This window comes from Lepus europaeus, chromosome 2 (assembly GCF_033115175.1).
Source record: "Lepus europaeus isolate LE1 chromosome 2, mLepTim1.pri, whole genome shotgun sequence".
Lineage (NCBI taxonomy): Eukaryota > Metazoa > Chordata > Mammalia > Lagomorpha > Leporidae > Lepus > Lepus europaeus.
In genome coordinates this window covers 31,498,367-31,517,962 of record NC_084828.1, presented here as the reverse complement: position 1 = coordinate 31,517,962, position 19,596 = coordinate 31,498,367, and the positions used below count along the sequence as shown (strand labels likewise).

The 19,596-nt window shown below is 40.9% G+C and overlaps 1 pseudogene; it reads left to right on the top strand.

Moving 5' to 3' along the window:
- Positions 1–18,028: 18,028 nt before the first annotated feature.
- Positions 18,029–19,248, top strand: LOC133747560 (triosephosphate isomerase-like; annotated as a pseudogene).
- The last annotated feature ends 348 nt before the right edge of the window (positions 19,249–19,596 follow it).

Genomic DNA, 19,596 nt, shown 5'->3' with positions numbered 1-19,596 from the left:
GCTAAGCCTGGAAAATGTAGCCTGAAAATTCAGGTCTCCTGAGACACAGAGCAGAGGTGGAAAAATACAAGGAACAGATTCAGGAACAGATGAGTAAAGACAGGCATCCATACCTAAGAGCTCCCGGAGCATTTCTGTTTCCATTACAACTCTCCCATAATCCCTGGGAGGGCTGGGACCACTGCAGAGCCCAGTCCTGGCATTCATCCAACATCGATAAATATTTTACAGAATCAATGAATGATTTATTAGCAAACATGTCAGCATTTAATAATAAAAAAATCTATGCTTCTTTGTGTATATATGACTTCCTATCAACCTCCGGCATTTATTGATATAGTAGAGCTACCACTTGGTAAAATAGAATTTAAAAAGTATTATGCTGCTTGACTTTTTTTATAATAATCCCCATTTGTGTCATAGCCCTTTGATTACATTAAATTCTTACAGATTATTGGAAAATGTAACATTTTTGTGGATCTGGTGACTCTTTTTTTTAAATTTTATTTGATGAGTATAAATTTCCAAAGTACACCTTATGGATTCCAATAGCTTCCCCCCCATAACTTTCCTCCCACCCACAACACTCCCCTCTCCCACCCCCTCTCCTCTTCCATTCACATCAAGATTAATTTTCAAGTATCTTTATATACAGAAGATCAATTTAGCATATATTAAGTAAAGATTTCAACAGTTTGCACCCACACAGAAACACAAAGTGTAAAATACTATTTGAGTACTAGTTATAGCATTAATTAAACACCTAAGAAAAATTGTGTATTAATTACAGAGTTCAACCAATAGTTTTAAGTAGAACATAAAGAATACTAAAAGGGTAAAGTATTAAGTTCTTTTTTTTCTTTTTTTTGTTTGTTATATAGTTATTATTTTTTATTTAATAAATGTGAATTTACAAAGTGCAACTTTTGTATTGTTGTGGCTTCCCCCCACAACCTCCCTCCCTCCCTTGGCCCTCCCCTCTCCCACTCCCTCTCCCATCCTGCCCTTCATCGAGTTTCATTTTCAATTACCTTCATATACTGAAGATCAACTTAGTATATACTAAGCAAGGATTTCAACAGGCTGCACTCACACAACCACACAAGGTATAGGGTATTGTTCAACTAGTAGTGTTTTTAAGTTTCATAGTATAACACATTAAGGACAGAGATCCTACGTGGGGAGCATGTACACAGTGACTCCTGTTGTTGATTTAACAATTGGCACTCTTATTTATGACATCAGCAATCACCCGAGACTCTTGCTAAGAGCTGTCTAGGCTATGGAAGCCCCTTGAGTTCACTGACTCTGAATTTGTTTAGTCAAGGCCATATCACAGTGGAGGTTCCTTCCTCCCTTCAGTGAAAGGCGCCTCTCTCCTTGATGGCCTGTTCCTTCTGCTGGGGTCTTATTCACCAGGATCTTTCATTTAGATTGTTGTTTTTTGTTTGTTTGTTTGTTTGTTTGCCACCATGTCATGGCTTTCCATGCCTGTGAGACTCTCATGGACTTTTAGCCAGATCCAAATGTCCCAAGGGTTGATTCTGAGGCAGGAGTGCTGTTTTGGGCATTTGCCATTCTATGAGTCTGCTGTGTGTCCTGCTTCCCCTGCAGGGTCATTCTCTCCCTTTTAATTCTATCCTTCATTATTTGCTTACACTGGTCTTATTTGTGAAATCTCTTCGACACCTTCAAAATGTTTTCAAACGCACATTTTAGGAATGATCATTAATCTGGGTTATCCCACAAGTTTCCCTCTCCATATGGGCAAAGGTGGTTCCTCTGGCAACTACAAAGAAAAATATTCATCTCCATTATTAGTTCCTGCAGATGAGTAAAGTGAATTTTGATCCATCTTCTCTGACCTCTATTTCCACCCCACTCAAGAGAGTCAAATGTATTCCGTTTAAGGAATTCTATGAAGTAGAATTCTCCTACAGATCCTATCCTCATGATGTCTCTGCTTCATAAGACCTCCTTGGTACAAACACATATTCAGATTGATTTGTAAATCTTGTCCAAGGTGAAGCCATCAGTTAAACTGGAAAGAGCAGGGGCAGGCACTGTGGCACAGCAGGTTAAGCCTCTGCCTGCTAAAAGGCATCCTATATGGGCACTGGTTTGAGTTCCAGCTATTCCACTTCTGATCAAGGTCACTGCTAATGTGTCTGCTGCCACCCAAGTAGGAAACCCAGAAAAATCTCCTAGCTCCTGGCTTCATTGCAGCCATTAAAACCTATCACGGCCGGTGCTGCGGCTCAATAGGCTAATACTCCGCCTTGCAGCGCCGGCACACCGGGTTCTAGTCTCGGTCGGGGTGCTGGATTCTGTCCCGGTTGCCCTTCTTCCAGGCCAGCTCTCTGCTGTGGCCAGGGAGTGCAGTGGAGGATGGCCCAAGTGCTTGGGCCCTGCACCCCATGGGAGACCAGGAGAAACACCTGGCTCCTACCATCGGATCAGCGTGGTGCGCTAGCCACAGCACGCTGGCCGCAGCGGCCATTGGAAGGTGAACCAACGGCAAAGGAAGACCTTTCTCTTCGTCTCTCTCTCTCTCTCACTGTCCACTCTGCCTGTCCAAAAAAAACAAACAAACAAACAAACTATCACAATCATTTCAAGTCCATTCTGCAAATTGTATAAAAATAAAAGTTAGAATTAACAATTTAATTTTGCAGAATAGTACAATTTTCTATTATGGTTAATGTGCTTGAGCTCCTACAATTTGTAGAGATGTGATAGCAAAGGAAACAAGCAAAAGCCAGGAAAACATTCCTTGACACCTTGACTATGCAAATGGGATTAATTTTGTCATTTGCCTTATGTGGAAACCAACTAAATTAGCTTTTCGTTTTTTGTTTTGGAGGAAGTGTGTGCAGAAGGTATATCACCCAAATGTATAAGCCATTAAAATGTTTGTGGTTTGAAAAAATTCAATAGAAAGCCTTAACAACAGACTTGGTGAGGCAAAAGAAAGAGTATCTGAGTGAAAAGACAAATCTTAGGAAATTTTTGTCAGATAAAAAAGAAATTAGAAAAATTCAAAACAGTGTTGGAAATTTAGGGGATAATATCAAATGACCCAATATATGGGTCTTAGGAGTTTCTGAAGCTGTGGAAAGAGATAATGTATTAAAAGATGTATTCAGTGAAATAATAACAGAAAATTTCCCTAATCTGATTAAATAAATGGATGTTCAACTACATGAGGCACATAAAACTTCTAATAGACATGACCAGGAAAGATCTTCACCAAGACACATTGTAGTCAAACTTTCAACAGTAAAACATAAAAAAGATTCAAAACTGCATGAGAGAAATGCCAAATTACCATCAGAATATCTCCAAGTAGACCCAAAGCTGACTTCTTATCAGAAACCCTACAGTTTAGGAGAGAATGAAGAGACATAGCCTAGATTTTAAGAGAAAAAAATGGCAACCCAGAATACTGTGCCCTGACAAGCTCTCATTTATGAATGAAGGTGAAATAAAGACCTTCCACGACAAACAGAAATTGAAAAGTTTTCACCACTTATCCAGCCTTGCAAATGATGCTTAAGGATGTGCTACATACAGAAACACAGTAAGAGAGTCATTTTTTTTTATTAAACTTTCATTTAATGAATATAAATTTCCAAAGTACAGCTTATGGGTTACAATGGCTTCCCCCTCCCAAAACTTCCCTCCCACCCACAACCCTCCACTTTCCCACTCCCTCTCCCTTTCCAATCACATCATGATTCATTTTCAATTCTCTTTATATACAGAAGATCAGTTTAGTATATATTAGGTAACAATTTCAACAGTTTGCCCCCATATAGCAACACAAAGTGAAAAAAAATGCTGTTGGAGTACTAGTTATAGCATTAAATAATCGTGTACAGCACATTAAAGACAGATCCTACATAATATTTTTTAAAAATTAATTAATTTTCTATGCCATTTCCAATTTAACACCAGGCTTTTTTTTTTTTCATTTCCAATTATCTTTATATACAGAAGATCGATTCAGTATATAATTAGTGAAGATCTCATCAGTTTGTACCCACACAGAAACACAAAGTGTAAAAATACTGTTTCAGTACTAGTTATAGCATCACTGCACATTAGACAACACATTAAGGACAGATCTCACATGGGATGTAAGTACACAGTGACTTCTGTTGCTGACTTAACAATTTGACACTCCTGTTCATGGCGTCAGTAATCTCCCTAGGCTCTAGTTGAGAGTCATCATTATGAAAGAATATGAAGGCAGAAAAGCTCCCATTAAAAGTACAAGTAAATAACAAGCAAAGAATAGGAATATTTACAGAATAATGGCAGGGCCAAGTTGTTACTTATCAATAGTAACCTTGCATGTAAATGGCCTAAATTCTCCAATTAAAAGATACAGGATAGGGGCTGGCACCATGGCGAAGTAGGTTAGTCCTCCTCCTTTGGTGCGGGCACCGCATATGGGTGTCGGTTCTAGTCCCAGCTGCTCTTCTTCCAATCCAGCTCTCTGCTGTGGCCTGAGAAAGCAGTAGAAGATGCCCCAAGTTCTTGGGCCCCTGCACCCACACGGGAGACTGGGAAGAAGCACCTGGCTCTTGGTTTTGGATTGGCTCAGCTCTGACCGTTACAGCCACCTGGGGAGTGAACCAGCAGATGGAAGACCTTTTTCTCTGTCTCTCCCTCTCACTGTCTCTAACTATCTCTCTCTCAAATAAATAAATAAATAAAATCTAAAAAAAAAAAGATACAGGCTGGCTGTAAAGATTAAAAAACAAAACCCATCCATTTACTGCCTCCAAGAAAGTGCATGGACTTTCTCTAGGATATGCTAGGACATAAAGCAAGTCTATCAAGTTCAAATAAAAATTGAAATCATACCATGCATCTTCTCTAACCACAGTGGAATGAAGCTGGAAATTGATAATAATTTCTCAAGAAAATAAGAAAGCACAGGAAGAATGATCAACATGCTCTTAAATGAACAGTGGATCATAGAAGAAATCAAAAGGGAAATCAAAAAATTTCTGGAAATAAATGATGACAGTACAACCTATCAAAACTTATGGGGCTGGCACCGTGGCTCAATAGGCTAATCCTCCACCTGTAGCAACGGCACACCAGGTTCTAGTCCCTGTCGGGGTGCCAGATTCTGTCCTGGTTGCCCCTCTTCCAGGCCAGCTCTCTGCTAAGGCCCAGGAGTGCAGTGGAGAATGGCCCAAGTCCTTCGGCCCTGCACCCACATGGGAGACCAGGAGAAGCACCTGGCTCCTGGCTTTGGATCAGCGTGATATGCCGACCAGCTGCAGTGGCCATTGGAGGGTGAACCAACAGCACAAGGAAGACCTTTCTCTCTGTCTCTGTCTCTCGCTGTCCAGTCTGCCTATCAAAAAAAAAAAAAAAAAAAACTTATGGGATACAGGAGAAGCAGTGTTAAGAGGGAGTTTTTTTTTTTAAATTTTTATTTAATAAGTATAAATTTCCAAAGTACACCTTATGGATTACAATGGCTTTCCCCCCCATAACTTCCCTCCCACCCACAACCCTCCCCTTTCCCGCTCCCTCTCCCCTTCCATTCACATCAAGATTCATTTTCAATTCTCTTTATATACAGAAGATCAGTTTAGTATATATTAAGTAAAGATTTCAACAGTTTGCACCCACATAGAAACACAAAGTGAAAAATACTGTTTGAGTACTAGTTAAAGCATTAAATCACAATGTACAGCACATTAAGGACAGAGATCCTACATGAGGAGTAAGTACACAGTGACTCCTGTTGTTGACTTAACAAATTGACACTCTTGTTTATGGCATCAGTAATCACCCTGGCTCTTGTCATGAGTTGCCAAAGCTATGGAAGCCTTTTGAGTTCACCAACTCTGATCATATTTAGACAAGGTCATAGTCAAAGTGGAAGTTCTCTCCTCCCTTCAGAGAAGAGGAAGGTTTAGAGCAATTGGTATCTACATCAAAAAATTGGAAAGACATCAAACAAATGAACTATCAATCCATCTCAAATACCTAAAAAAAAGCCCAAAATTAATAGGAGGAAAGAAATAATTAAAATTGTGGAATAATCAAAATTGAAAATAAAAAATTCAAAGATGAGTGAAAAAAGCCGTTTTTTAAAAAATAAGCAAAATTGATACACCATTGGCCCAACTAATCAAAAAAGGAGGCAGAAGATCCAATTCAATAAAATCAGAGATGAAAAAGCAAACTTAAAGACAGATACCACATAAATAATAATAATCATCAGGAATTACTGCAAAGAGCTATATGCCAACAAATTGGAAAATGTAGGAAAAATGGACAGATTCCTGGACACATGAAATCTACCAACATTGAGTCATAAGACTTAGAAAACCTAAATAGACCAATAACCAAGATGGAAATTGAATCATCAATAAACATCCTCTCAATAAAAAAAAAAAAATCCCAGGACTAGATGGCTTCACTTATTATCTCTACCAGACTTTCAAAGAACTAATTCCAATTCTTCTCAAGTGATTCAAAACAGTTGAAAGGGAGGGAATCCCCCCAAACTCCTTCTGTGAGGCCAGCATCATCTTAATTCCTAAACCAGAAAAAAAGATACAACAGACAAAGAAAACTATAGCCAATATCTCTGAACATAGATGCAAAATTCCTTAGCAAAATCCTAGCTAATCAAATCCAGCAATACATGATAAAGATCATTCACCCAGACCAAGTGAGATTCACCCCTAGTATGCAGGGATGATTCAACATTCACAATTCAATAAAAGCAGTTCATCACATTCACAAACTAAATAAACACCTAAAAACCATATAATTATCTCCATAGATGCAGAGAAAGTATTTGAATAAATACAATAGCCTTTCATGAGGAAAATCTTAAATAATTTGGGTAAAGAAGGAACATTCCTCAACACAATCAAGGTAATTTATGACAAACTCACAGCCAGCATTTTATTGAATAGGGAAAAGATGTAAGAATTTCTACTAAGATCCATAGCCAGACAAGGATGTCCGTTAGTGGTGGAAGACTTAGAGCCATTAGGCAAGAAAGGGAATCAAGGGGACGCAAATTAGAAAGGAGGAAGTCAAACTATCCTTATTTGCAGATACATGATTGTATTTATTAGAGAACTGGTAGATACCACTAAGAGACTAGTGGAACTCATAAAAGAGTTTGGTAAAGTGGCAGAATATAAAATTCATACACAAAAATCAATAGCCTTTGTATACAAAGACAATATCATGGCTGAGAAAGAATATCTAAGATTAATCCCACTCATAATATCTATAGAAAAAAATAAATGCCTTGGAAAACATTTTACCAGGGAGATGAAAGATCTCTACAATTAAAATTGCAAAACATTAAAGAAAGAAATAGAAAAGACAGACAAAAATTAAAGAATCTTCCATATCTGTGTACTGAAAGAATTAATATGATCAAAATGTCCACACTATGCAAAGCAACTTACACATTCAATACAATCCCAATCAAAATACTAATGACTTTCTTCCCAGATCTAGAAAAAAAAGATGCTAAAATTCATATAAAAATACAAAGAGACCCCAAGATTGCTAAAACAATCTTATAGAACAAAAACAACTCTGGAGACATCACAATACAAGATTTCAAGACATACTACAGGGCAATTAAAATCAAAACAGCCTGGTACTGGCACAAAAATGGAAATGTAGACCATGGGACAGAATAGAAACTCCAGAAATCAATCCACGTATCTATAATCAACTAATATTTGACAAATGAACTAAAAACAATCCCTGGAGAAAGGACTGTCTCTTCAACAAATGTTGCTGGGAAAATTGGATCTCCACATGTAGAAGTATGAAACAGGACCCCTACCGTACGTCTTATACAAAAATCAACATAAAATTGATCAAGACTCTAACTCTACAACTGGATACTATCAAATTTCTAGAGGAGAATATTAGGGAAACTCTGCAAGACATTGGCATAGGCAAAGACTTCTTGGAAAAGACCCCAGAAACAGAGGCAATCGAAGCAAAAATATATAAATGGGATTACATCAAGCTGATAATATTCTACACCTCAAAAGAAACTCTCAGCAAAGTGAAAAGGCAACTGGCAGAATGGAAGAAAATATCTGATAACTATTCTACTGATAAAGGATTAATATTCAGAATCTATAAGGAGCTCAAGAAACTTAACAACAACAAAATAATCAGTTAATAAATAGGCAAAGGATTGGAATAGGAATTTTTCAAAAGAGGATATTCAAATGGCCAACACGCACATGAAAAAATGCTCAGGATCACTGGCCTTCAGGGAAATGCAAATCAAAACCACAATGAGGTTTTACCTCACTCAGTTAGAATGGCTCTCATACAAAAACCAACAAACAACAAATTCTGGCAATTAAGTGAGGGAAAAGATATCCTAATCCACTGTTGGCAGGAATGTCAACTAGTACAGCTATTGTGGAAATCAGTATAGAGATACCTTAGAAAGCTGAAAATAGGTATACCATATGACTTAGCAATCCCACTTGAGGGAATTTACCAAATAAAAATAAATCAGATTATGAAAGAGTGATCTGTACTCCCATGTTCATTGCAGCTCAATTCACAACAGCTAAGATAGGGAATCAACCCAGATGTTCATCAACTGATGATTGGATAAATGAATTATGGTATATATACACTATGGAATATTACTCAGCTATAAAAGAATGAAACCCAGTCTTTTGCAACAAAATGGATGCAACTGGAAACCCTGATACTTAGTGAAATAAGTTCCCCAAAAGTTCCCAAAAGACAAATACCATATGTTTTCCATGATCTGTAGTAACTAATAGAGTACCCAAAATGCAACATATAGGAGTGAATTTGACATTTTGAGCTTCAATGGTTGTTTACAGCCCTGAACAGTATTTTTTTCTTCTTACTATTTAGTGAACTCTTTACTTAGTGTAGGGTTAATCATATGAGTATAAAGGAAATAAAGTAGATCATTATAAAAATTTAGAGAGGAACTAGGAGAAGGAGGAGGAAGGATGGGAGGATGAACAGGAGGGAGGGTAAGGTAGGGAGTATCACTATGTCCCTAAACCTGTATACATGAAATCTGTAAATCTTAAATACAATTTTAAAATAAATTAATAAATCTTTAAAAAACATTAAATGGTAAAACAGTGTGAACCATTATGCATAATATTTTTATTTGTTCAGTATATTTGATTTCATTATTCATATTGAATTGCTTCATTATATTTATGATGTTTCTCATTTTAAAACTAGCAAAAAAAGGGGCTAGTGCTGTAGCACAGTGTGTTAAAACCCCGGCCTGCAGCACACACATCCCATATGGGAGCCGGTTCGAGTCCTGGCTGCTCCACTTCTGATCCAGCTTCCTGCTGGTGCACCTGAGAAGGCAGCAGAGGATGGCCCAAGTCTTTGGGCCATGCATCCATGTGGGAGACCCAGAATAAGCTCCTGGCCCCTGGCTTAAGATCAGCTCAACTTTGGCCACTGTGACCATTTGAGGAGTGGACCAGCAGATGGAGGACCCTCTCGCTCTGTCTCTATCTCTCTCTGTAACCCTGTCTTTCAAATAAATAAAAAAAACTTTTTTAAAACTAGGAAAATAACAAGAAAATTAAACATAGTAACCATGCTATCCCATAGCTGTTGCTGAAATTGTGTTTTTGCAGATATCATTGATGTATAAAAACTCACTTAATTATAAGAACCCTATTTACATAATATATTGTAATATAACTATAACCAGATAATTAAAGTTAAAACTGTTAAAGAGAAATAAAAGCAATTGAATAGATAGCTGTGTTTTTACCTATTTTTGTGCATGTTATATACTTTTCAAATTTTTCTAAATTGGCACGATATGGCTCATACATACTAAGTTCAGTAAAAGAAATTCTTCCTTACCTGTATATATTATCTATTATTATAATAAGTTGTTTTGTTCGATGATTATTGCTGAAAATAATTTGATCATGTGGGAGGAGTCAACAAAGCTAGATCCTCCAGTGTCAGATGCACTGGAGGCTCCCATGCAGCCACCTCCCCTAATCCCACCCACTGTCTGCTCTCAAGCACAGCGCCTGCCTCCTATTTGGCTCTCTTCTCACTTGGGCACATTTAACAATACTGTTTTCCGTACAGGAGTCAGAGAAATCTTTTCAAAACAGGTCCAGTAGTATCTATTCCCCTTTGTACAACTCCTTCTATGATTTTGCAATGCTCTTAGAATAAAGACAAAAACCCAAAGCATGCTTTTCCAGACCCCATAAGGCCTGCCCCTCACCTGTCTCTCTAGCCTGACTTCTCACTAGGTTCTCATTGATGTTGCTGCCTCATGTTCATTCTCTTCTACTTGCACACTACCTCTCTCCACGAGCAGATGTTGTTCTAATTTCTAATTAGTCCCTCTGATTTCAAAAACATTTATTTAATTTTCTTTTTATTTGAAAGGCAGCAAGACAGAGAGACAACAGAGAGAGATCTTCCATCTGCTTGTTTACTTCACAAGTGCCCAGGGCTGGGCCAGGCCGAAGCTAAGAGTAACCCAATCTGGGTCTCCTAACAAGAGAGAGACCAAAATACTTAAACCCTTATTTGCTGCCTGCCAGTGTGTGCCTTAGCAGGAAACTGGACTGGTAGTGGAGCTGGGACTTGAATCAGGCACTCTGATATGGAACCACCGGTCCAAACACCTGCCCCTACCTCTCCTCTTTGACAGGTTTTTTTTTTTTTTTTTTTTTTTGGACAGGCAGAGTAGATAGTGAGAGAGAGAGAGACAGAGAGAAAGGTCTTCCGTTTTGCCGTTGGTTCACCCTCCAATGGCCACTGTGGCCGGTGCATCTCGCTGATCCGAAGCCAGGAGCCAGGTGCTTCTCTTGGTCTGTCATGCAGGTGCAGGGCCCAAGGACTTGGGCCATCCTCCACTGCCTTCCCGGGCCATAGCAGAGAGTTGGCCTGGAAGAGGGGCAACCGGGACAGAATCCGGCGCCCCAACCGGGACTAGAACCCAGTGTGCTGGTGCCACAAGGCGGAGGATTAGCCTGTTGAGCCATGGTGCCGGCCGACAGACTAATTCTTACTTGCCATTCAGCATGTCACACAGTTGTCTGCATCTTCTGAGGTTCGGTCACTGATCTCCCTTGGCAACATGAGAACCAACGACCACAGCCTCACATAGGATGTTGTGATGCCTGTTCTCTCAGGACCTGTCAGAGCTGCAGTCTTATAGGTATTGGATGCTTAGAAATGGATATTTTGCTCTCTTGTTAATGTATCCTGTTTGCTAGTCATAATGTGTCCAGAGGGAGGGAGGTGGGGAGGGAAGAAAGGAAGGAAGGGAAGAGCAAGAAGGGAGGGGGGAAGTCGAAGAATATAGGCAGAGAGGAAAGGAGAAACAAGTGACAAAGAAACACAAAAGGGCCTAGACAATTAGACAACATGTAAGCAGCCAGATGTTTGAATGTTGAGAGATAATTGGCAAACTGGATGTTTTAATACTTCTACTGCAAATCTTCCATGAAGTACTTAGAGAAGATTAATTCACCCAATATTTATTTCATATAATTCCTCATACAAATCCTTTCTCCACTAATCGCTATTTAAAGTATTCATGACAAAGTTGTGGTCCAGGGGTGGGTATTTGTTGCATAGTGGGCTAAGTTGCCATTTGGGGCACATACTTGTCTTATAAGAGTGCCTAGAATCAAGTCCCACCTCTGCTTCCAAATGTTGAATTCCTGCCACTCATGTGGGACATCAGGATGGAGTTCCTAGCCCCTGGCTTCATCCTGGCCCAGCCTGGCTGTTTTAGATATTTGGGGAATAAACCAGTGAAAAATCAATCTATCTCTCTCTCTCTGCCTTTCAAATAATTTTAAAATGAATAAATATTTTAACACATATGCCCCCAAAGTGCAAGAAAACACCAAAATGAACTAAAAGTTAAGTGGCAAAAATTGAACAAAAGTTATATCACATGTAAAGTATTAATATCCTTCATATAAAAGATGTTCTGAGAAATGAGAATAAAATATTAGCAGTTCAATAGAAAAATGGGCAAAAGATATTGAATGGTCCATTTCTTATTATTCTAGTGAAATATCTGAGACTGGGTAACTTATAAAGGAAAGACGTTTACTTACCTCACAATTTTGGAGATTCAAGGCCATGGCGTTGACATCAGTTTGGTTCTGGTGAAGATCTCATGCTGGATGGTGTGGTGGAATAAGGCCGTGCCAAGATGGCCATTGGCAAGCGAGCGTCCATTACTCAGGAATGGCTTAAAAACCCACCTGGCAACTGAGCCTGCCTGGCAACAAGCTGTGATTGGTTAGGGCATAAACTGTCCTTTGACCAGATTGGCTGTCTCGGCTATATAAGCTGCTGTACCAACTGAAATAAACGAGTCTGCAGGCTGTTAGCCTCTGGCCTGCTTTCACCTGACTCCCAGCGTCTGTGTGGTGACTCTGTGCCTCTTGCCACCACCGCACTCCTTCTCTCAGAACGAATCCACGGCAATAGGATGGCATCAAAAGGATGGGAAGGCAGACAAGAAGGGATGACTGCACTGCCAGACAAAAGTTCAAAGAACTAGGGATTTGCCAGGCTTATCTTATCATAACAACCTTATCACAAGACCTAATTCATAAGTTCAATGAGAAATTAACTTACTCCCTTCTGAGGGCAGGTGTGCATTAGCCTAAATAACTTTCACTGGGCCACACCTGCTAAACACCCCACTACCCCCACACTGCCACATTGGACCAAGCTTCCTACACATAAATCACATTGAAACTATAGCAGACGTAAAGAAAAGAAAACACAAGAACATTCATTCTTACTCTGAATAAGAGAATGCAATTAAAACTACATAAGTAGGCCAATGCCAAGGCTCACTTGGCTAATCCTCTGCATGAGGCGCCGGCACCCTGGGTTCTAGTCCCGGTTGGGGCACCAGTTCTGTCCCGGTTTCTCCTCTTCCAGTCCAGCTCTCTGCTGTGGCCCAGGAAGACAGTGGAGGATGGCCCAAGTGCTAGGGCCCTGCACCCACCTGAGAGACCAGGAGGAAGTATATGGCTCCCGGCTTCAGATCGGCGCAGCGCCAGCCACAGCGGCCATTTAGGGAGTGAAGCAATGGAAGGAAGACCTTTCTCTCTGTCTCTTTCTCTCTCTGTGTAACTTTACCTGTAAAAAAAAAAACCTATACAAGTGAGATTGTTAGACATCCAAAAGTTTGACAATATGCAAAATAGGATCTTCTATACTTTATGGGTAAGAAAAATCTAAAATTATTCAATCCCCATGGACAGAAATTTAGTAATAACTAGCAAAATTACATGTATATTAGGGTAGTTCCAAAAGTTTCTGGAAAATGCAATAAAAACCACGGCTCACTAGGCTAATCCTCCACCTGCAGTGCTGGCACCCTGGGTTCTAGTCCCAGTCGGGGCAGCTGATTCTGTCCCGGTTGCTCCTCTTCCAGTCCAGCTCTTTGCTGTGGCCCAGGAGTGCAGTGGAGGATGGCCCAGGTCTTTGGGCCCTGCACCTGCATGGGAGACCAGGAGGAAGCACCTGGCTCCTGGCTTCAGATCAGCGCAGCACACCAGCCACAAAGTGCCAGCCGTAGCGGCCACTTGGGAGGTGAACCAACGGAAAAAGGAAGACCTCTCTCTCTCTCTCTCTCTTTCACTAACTCTGTCTGTCAAAAAATAAAAATAAAAAATAGTAAGTTTATTTTTGTGCAAAAATTTTGAAAGGAACACATACTTCTTTCATACTATGCATTTCCATGAACATTTTGACGATCCCACATAGCTACCATTCAGTATACTCCCAAGGATAACCATCTCTAGAAATCCAGGAGTCTGGGACCGGCATTGTGCATAGCTTGTAAAGCTGCTGTCTGCAACCCCAGCATCCCATATGTGTACCGATTCACAACTCAGATGCTCCACTTCCAAGCCAGGTCTCTGTTAATGGCCTAGGCAAGCAGCAGAAGTTGGCCCAAGTATTTGGACCCCTGCCATCCATATGGGAGATCTGGATGAAGTTCATGGCATCTGGTTTCAGCCTGACCCAATGCTGGCTGTTGAAGCCATTTGGGAAGTGAACCAGTGGAAGTAAGATCTCTCTGTGTCTCCCTCTCTCTGCAACTCTGACTTTAAAAATAAATGCATAATTAAAAAAAGAAAAAGCAAGGGATCTGGGAGTATTTCAAAGATACACTAGCACTAGGGAAGGGAATATGGAGAGGGAGAGCTCATGTTGTCCATTTTATTCCTCTCTCTTGTTTTGTGATTATTTAAAATATGCATGACAAAATGTTTTAAAAATTAACATCTGCCAGTACTTTCATTTGATGACAGTATCCTACTGCCTTAGCCTGGGTTTCCCCAGAGCAAAGCCTGAGATAAAAAAGCTGTTGCAAGACTGGAATCTTTCAAAATGTGATGGAGGAGGTGATAAACAGGAAAGAAGGGACACATTGTTGAATTGGCCACCACAAAGTTTGCTGGTGGAAGCACACATCCAACACATGTATCTGAGGCTGGATCAAAGGGAGAGGTGAGACACATTTGCATAGGAGTTGTATACTGACTGCCTCCCCAGGGATTGTTAACCCTCATTCACGAGTTGTAGAACTTGACTTTGATTTGGTACAGTGCAATAAGTCATACAATTATTTCTTGGAATTTTGATAGGAAGCAGCCAAAACTCCAAATAGGTAATTTTGCGATATTTAGCTTCCTCAGGAGAGGATAATACATATTAAAGCTGGAAAATTATGGTATCGTTACAAAGAATTCAAATATGCACCAATTAATAAGTCAGTTGTAAATGGTTTTCAACCATTCAGGCCTGAGTATTTAAATATTTAGCATATTTAACATATTAAACATATTCATAAGGTGGAAGAGTTATCTTAAATATATACACATATATTATAATATGTTACAGTGTAATATATATGAATATATACATATTTCAACATATATATATATATATATATATATGTTGAAACGGGAGAAAGTAAACTGGCATCCCAGTGTTCTGTAAGCAGAACAAAATCCCCCTTGATTTTTTCTCTCTGTCAAACAGAAGTGAGACTCAATAATTTACTCTAAGAATTTCGACTGTATTACTAAAAAATTATTTTGCACCATTAAATGATTTGAATACTTATAAAGCATGTAAGTCCCCCCTCGTGTGTTCTCTTGCATTCCTCCTACAAAACTCAAGTATTATGTGACATAATGAAGCTGGAAGGCAATTTCTGTCGGTTTCCATCATTGGGCCAGTTAAAAGTGACTGTCTTCTCAAAGCGGTCTTTCCACCTGCAGTCATTTCCTATTGCTGCTGTATAATCACAAAGGATAACAATGATAGCAAATTATCATAGCCATTTTGGTACATCCTGTGGCTAATGGCATTCCTTGGCATTTTTCCGATGTGGGCTGAATCATTCCAATAGTTCCATTCTTCTTCACAGTGTGCTCTCTTCTGTGTGTGTATCAAATACCACTTTACTTCTTTCTTATGAGGCTACTTTGACAGCATTTAGGGCCTACACAGTTAATCTAAAATCACCTTCTCAAGAATCTTAAGTCAACTGCCTTTGCAAAGATCCTTTGCGTAAATAAGGTAACACTTTCAGGTTTCTGGTATTAGCATCCGATAGCTTCAAAGCCACTATTGTCTACTTCACCAACTATGATTTTACCTACTGAGAGTCCTGTCTTGCTTTTTGAGGGTATATGATAAAATTAAAAAGGAAATTCTATGCCGCCAAGCCTACTCATGTACCCACCCTAAGATTAGCCATAATTTTGTTTCTAAAGCAGAGGACTGTAACTTCCTCTGCCATGGACGAGAAAGTAAATTGTAAAGGATTTGTGGACCATATGGTCCCTGTCACAACTGTTCATTTCTGCTGTCGTGGCATGAAAGCAGCCATGGACAATGTAAATGAGTGCAAATGTCATCCGACACAACTACGTTTTTCAAAATTCCGCAGTCAGATTTTGCCTGTGGACTGCAGCCTGCTGACTCCTATTGGAAGGACTAGGCTTTTCTTGAGGAAAATGAAAATATCGTCATATTTTAGGGTCTCTATTTTTGGAGTTGTTCTGAGAGGGGTAGGGGCAGACATGCTGGCGCAGAGACAGAAGCAGCCTGTGTCAGGAAACAGGTGTGAAGTGAGACAGCCTCTAGGGGGCAGAGGTGTGCCACAGCTCTAGAAGTATTAGCTTCCTGCGACTACTGTAACCAATGAACACCAATTTCATGGCTTAAAACAACACAGATTTGCTACCTTACACTTCCCTAGGTTGGAAGTACAACAGAGGTCTCACTAGGCTAAATTTCAAGATGAGAGCAAAACTATAAAGGCGGTTTTTTTCAAAGAGTACATGGAAAATGCATATGATAAAAAAAAAGTATGCATGGATTAGAAACGTTTTTGAACTAAAATAAACTTATCTTTTGATTGCATTTTGCCACGAACGTCTTTCCCCATGAAGTCTGTCCTGTGTTTCTCTGCCAGCTCCAGGGGAACATCTGTTTGCTTCACTTCACCAGCTTCTGCAGGCCACCCACGTTCCTTGGCTCAGGGTCCACTTCCCCAACCTGCTGCTGCTGCTGCTGGCAAAAGTTGTTTCTTACACCGAAGGATGTTTTTCTTTCAATTCACTTTTCTATAAACTTTTTGAAATCTCCTCATTTTCCATCAACTACAGGGAGCTTGCAGCATCTGTATTCCACTCCCAACACAGTATGGGAGGTAGTGGAATTTCTGATGGAGTGGGGAGTGAATGTAAAGACCCAAAGAGGCTGAAAAGCAAACACTTTGATCCCAAAAGCAGCTACAAGTATCTTGTGTCAAAAAGAGGACCACATGGGGCTGGTGCTGTGGCATAGCAGGTAAAACTGCCACCTGTGATGCCAGTGTCCCATGAGGGCACTTATATTCGAGTACCAGCTGCTCTACTTCCAATCCAGCTCCCTGATAATTGCTTGGGAAAAGTATCATATGATGACCCAAATACTTGGGCCCCTGCACCCATGTGGGAGACCCAGAAGAAGCTTCTGGCTCCTGGCAGGCCCAATTTTAGCCATTGTGGCCATTTAGGGGAGTGAATAAGTGAGTGGAAGATCTTTCGCTCTCTGTCTCTCTCTGTCTCTGTCTCTCTCCTCTCTCTCTCTGTCTCCTTCTCCCTCTCTCTTACTCTGCCTTTCAAATGAATAAATTGTTATAAAAAAAAAAAAGACAACATAAAGAGACATCCCTATACCCAACCAGAGAAGCTGTGGAGCTGTCACCAGTGCCACCCCGTAACAAAAGGAGCAGGAGGGAACTAGTGGCCACCTTGAACCAGTGACTTGCCCAATTTTCAGAGAATAATGTGAAATAAGCTACGAGTTCACATTAAGTCAACGTGACATAAAGCTTCTTCTAGTTCCTGGATGGAGACAAAGGGCTAGCCCCACCGATTGATATGAGATGTCCTGCCCTTCAGATGACTGACAATTTAGACACATGCTACATCTGAATTTAAAAAATAGGAGGATATGACATCCTTATTATTCCTGGGGTAAAACAGAACATATTTATATTCACAACATATTCTTCAACATACAGGAGCTCAATAAGTACAAAGACACTTTCAAAAATGTATGGGAAATGGTATTGAAAGATAAGTTTATTTGGTACATATTTCATAACATAGGTATTTCATAATATGCATTTTCTATGAACTTTCTGAACACCTCTCATATATTCCTTTCCTCCTCTGACTGCCTAATAATATTGCAACCTTCCTGATCAAAGGCCTTTTAAAGGTCTAGCCAATTCTGAGCCTAGCATTAAAGATCCCTGCAAGATCTGATCCAAATTACCTTTGAAAATTCATTACCAAATATTTATGAATAATATTGATAGCAATTGCAATATCTTGTTTCTTATTGTTGAGTACTTTTCATCATGTTTTTCTGCTTTAAAAAGCTTTTTTCAGCACGGCGGGACTGACCTTCAGTGTGCGGGCCCTAGCGCCATGGCGCCCCCCAGGAAATTCTTCGTCGGGGGCAACTGGAAGATGAACGGAAGGAAGAACCTGGGGGAGCTCATCACCACCCTGAACGCAGCCAAGGTGCCGGCCGACACGGAGGTGGTTTGTGCACCCCCCCACCGCCTACATTGACTTTGCCCAGCAGAAACTGGATCCCAAGATTGCTGCGGCTGCGCAGAACTGCTACGAAGGGACTAACTAACGGGGCCTTCACTGGGGAGATCAGCCCTGGCATGATCAAAGACTATGGAGCCACGTGGGTGGCCCTGGGCCACTCCGAGAGGAGGCACGTCTCTGGGGAATCAGACGAGCTGATTGGGCAGAAAGTGGCCCACGCCCTGGCAGAGGGCCTCGGCGTGATCGCCTGCATCCAGGAGAAGCTAGATGAAAGGGAGGCTGGCATCACGGAGAAGGTCGTGTTTGAGCAAACCAAGGTCATCGCAGATAACGTAAAGGACTGGAGCAAGGTTGTTCTGGCCTATGAGCCTGTGTGGTCCATCGGAACCGGCAAGACTGCAACACCCCAACAGGCCCAGGAAGTCCATGAGAAGCTCTGAGGGTGGCTCAAGTCCAACGTCTCTGAGCAGTGGCTCAGAGTACCCGCATCATCTACGGAGGTTCTGTGACTGGAGCAACCTGCAAGGAACTGGCAAGGCAGCCTGACGTGGATGGCTTCCTTGTGGGAGGCGCTTCCCTCAAACCTGAATTCATGAACATCATCAATGCCAAACAATAAGCCCCATCCATCTCCCCTACCCCCCTGCTACACCAAGAACCAGGTAGCCCAGGAACAGCCCCTAGGCTGCACACGCTTCTCATTGTGTCGTCTGCCCCCTCTCTTGGCCTAATCCAAACTGTACCTTCCTCTGCCCTTTACATCTTCCCCTTGTAAGGGTTGGGACCAGGCCAATCACTTGTCCACTTACTACAGTGATTAGAACTAAACATGTCACCGAGACGGCTTCTCCTTGGCTGAGAGGCAGGAGGGGTGGGGCTTGCTCCCGGGCCCCCTCCATCCCCAGTGAGGGCAGGAGAGAGCCCATCCTCCTGTCCCCTTCCATGCCATGAGGCCAGGATGCTGCCCTCTCCCGTGGTGCCGATGCCTGTGTGTGTTGTGTGTGAGCCACCCCACGTGTGAGGGAAATAAACACCCAGCACAGGAAAAAAAAAAAAAGCTTTTTTCCTCCTATCTTCTCACTTCTCAATCCAACCACAGTCAAGGTCATTTACAAATGTCAGCTTTTGTCATACATATCCCCCTGGTATTCCTCACTGAATATTGGAGAACCTCACGCTGTTTGCCTGGTCCTTTATAGTTTTCTAGTAATATATCCTTCAGTTGCAGTCAGAAAACAGAAACCCCTGGGCACCTCTGCAAAGAACATTTAATATAAGGGCTGTAAGACAAATATCTGATAGGTGAAGCAGCAATCGACAGTAATGAAGATTTTCCAAAGACAAAAGACAGCTCCATGTAGTGCTGGGAGGATACAAGGGAGAAGGTTAGATTACCAGAATTTAC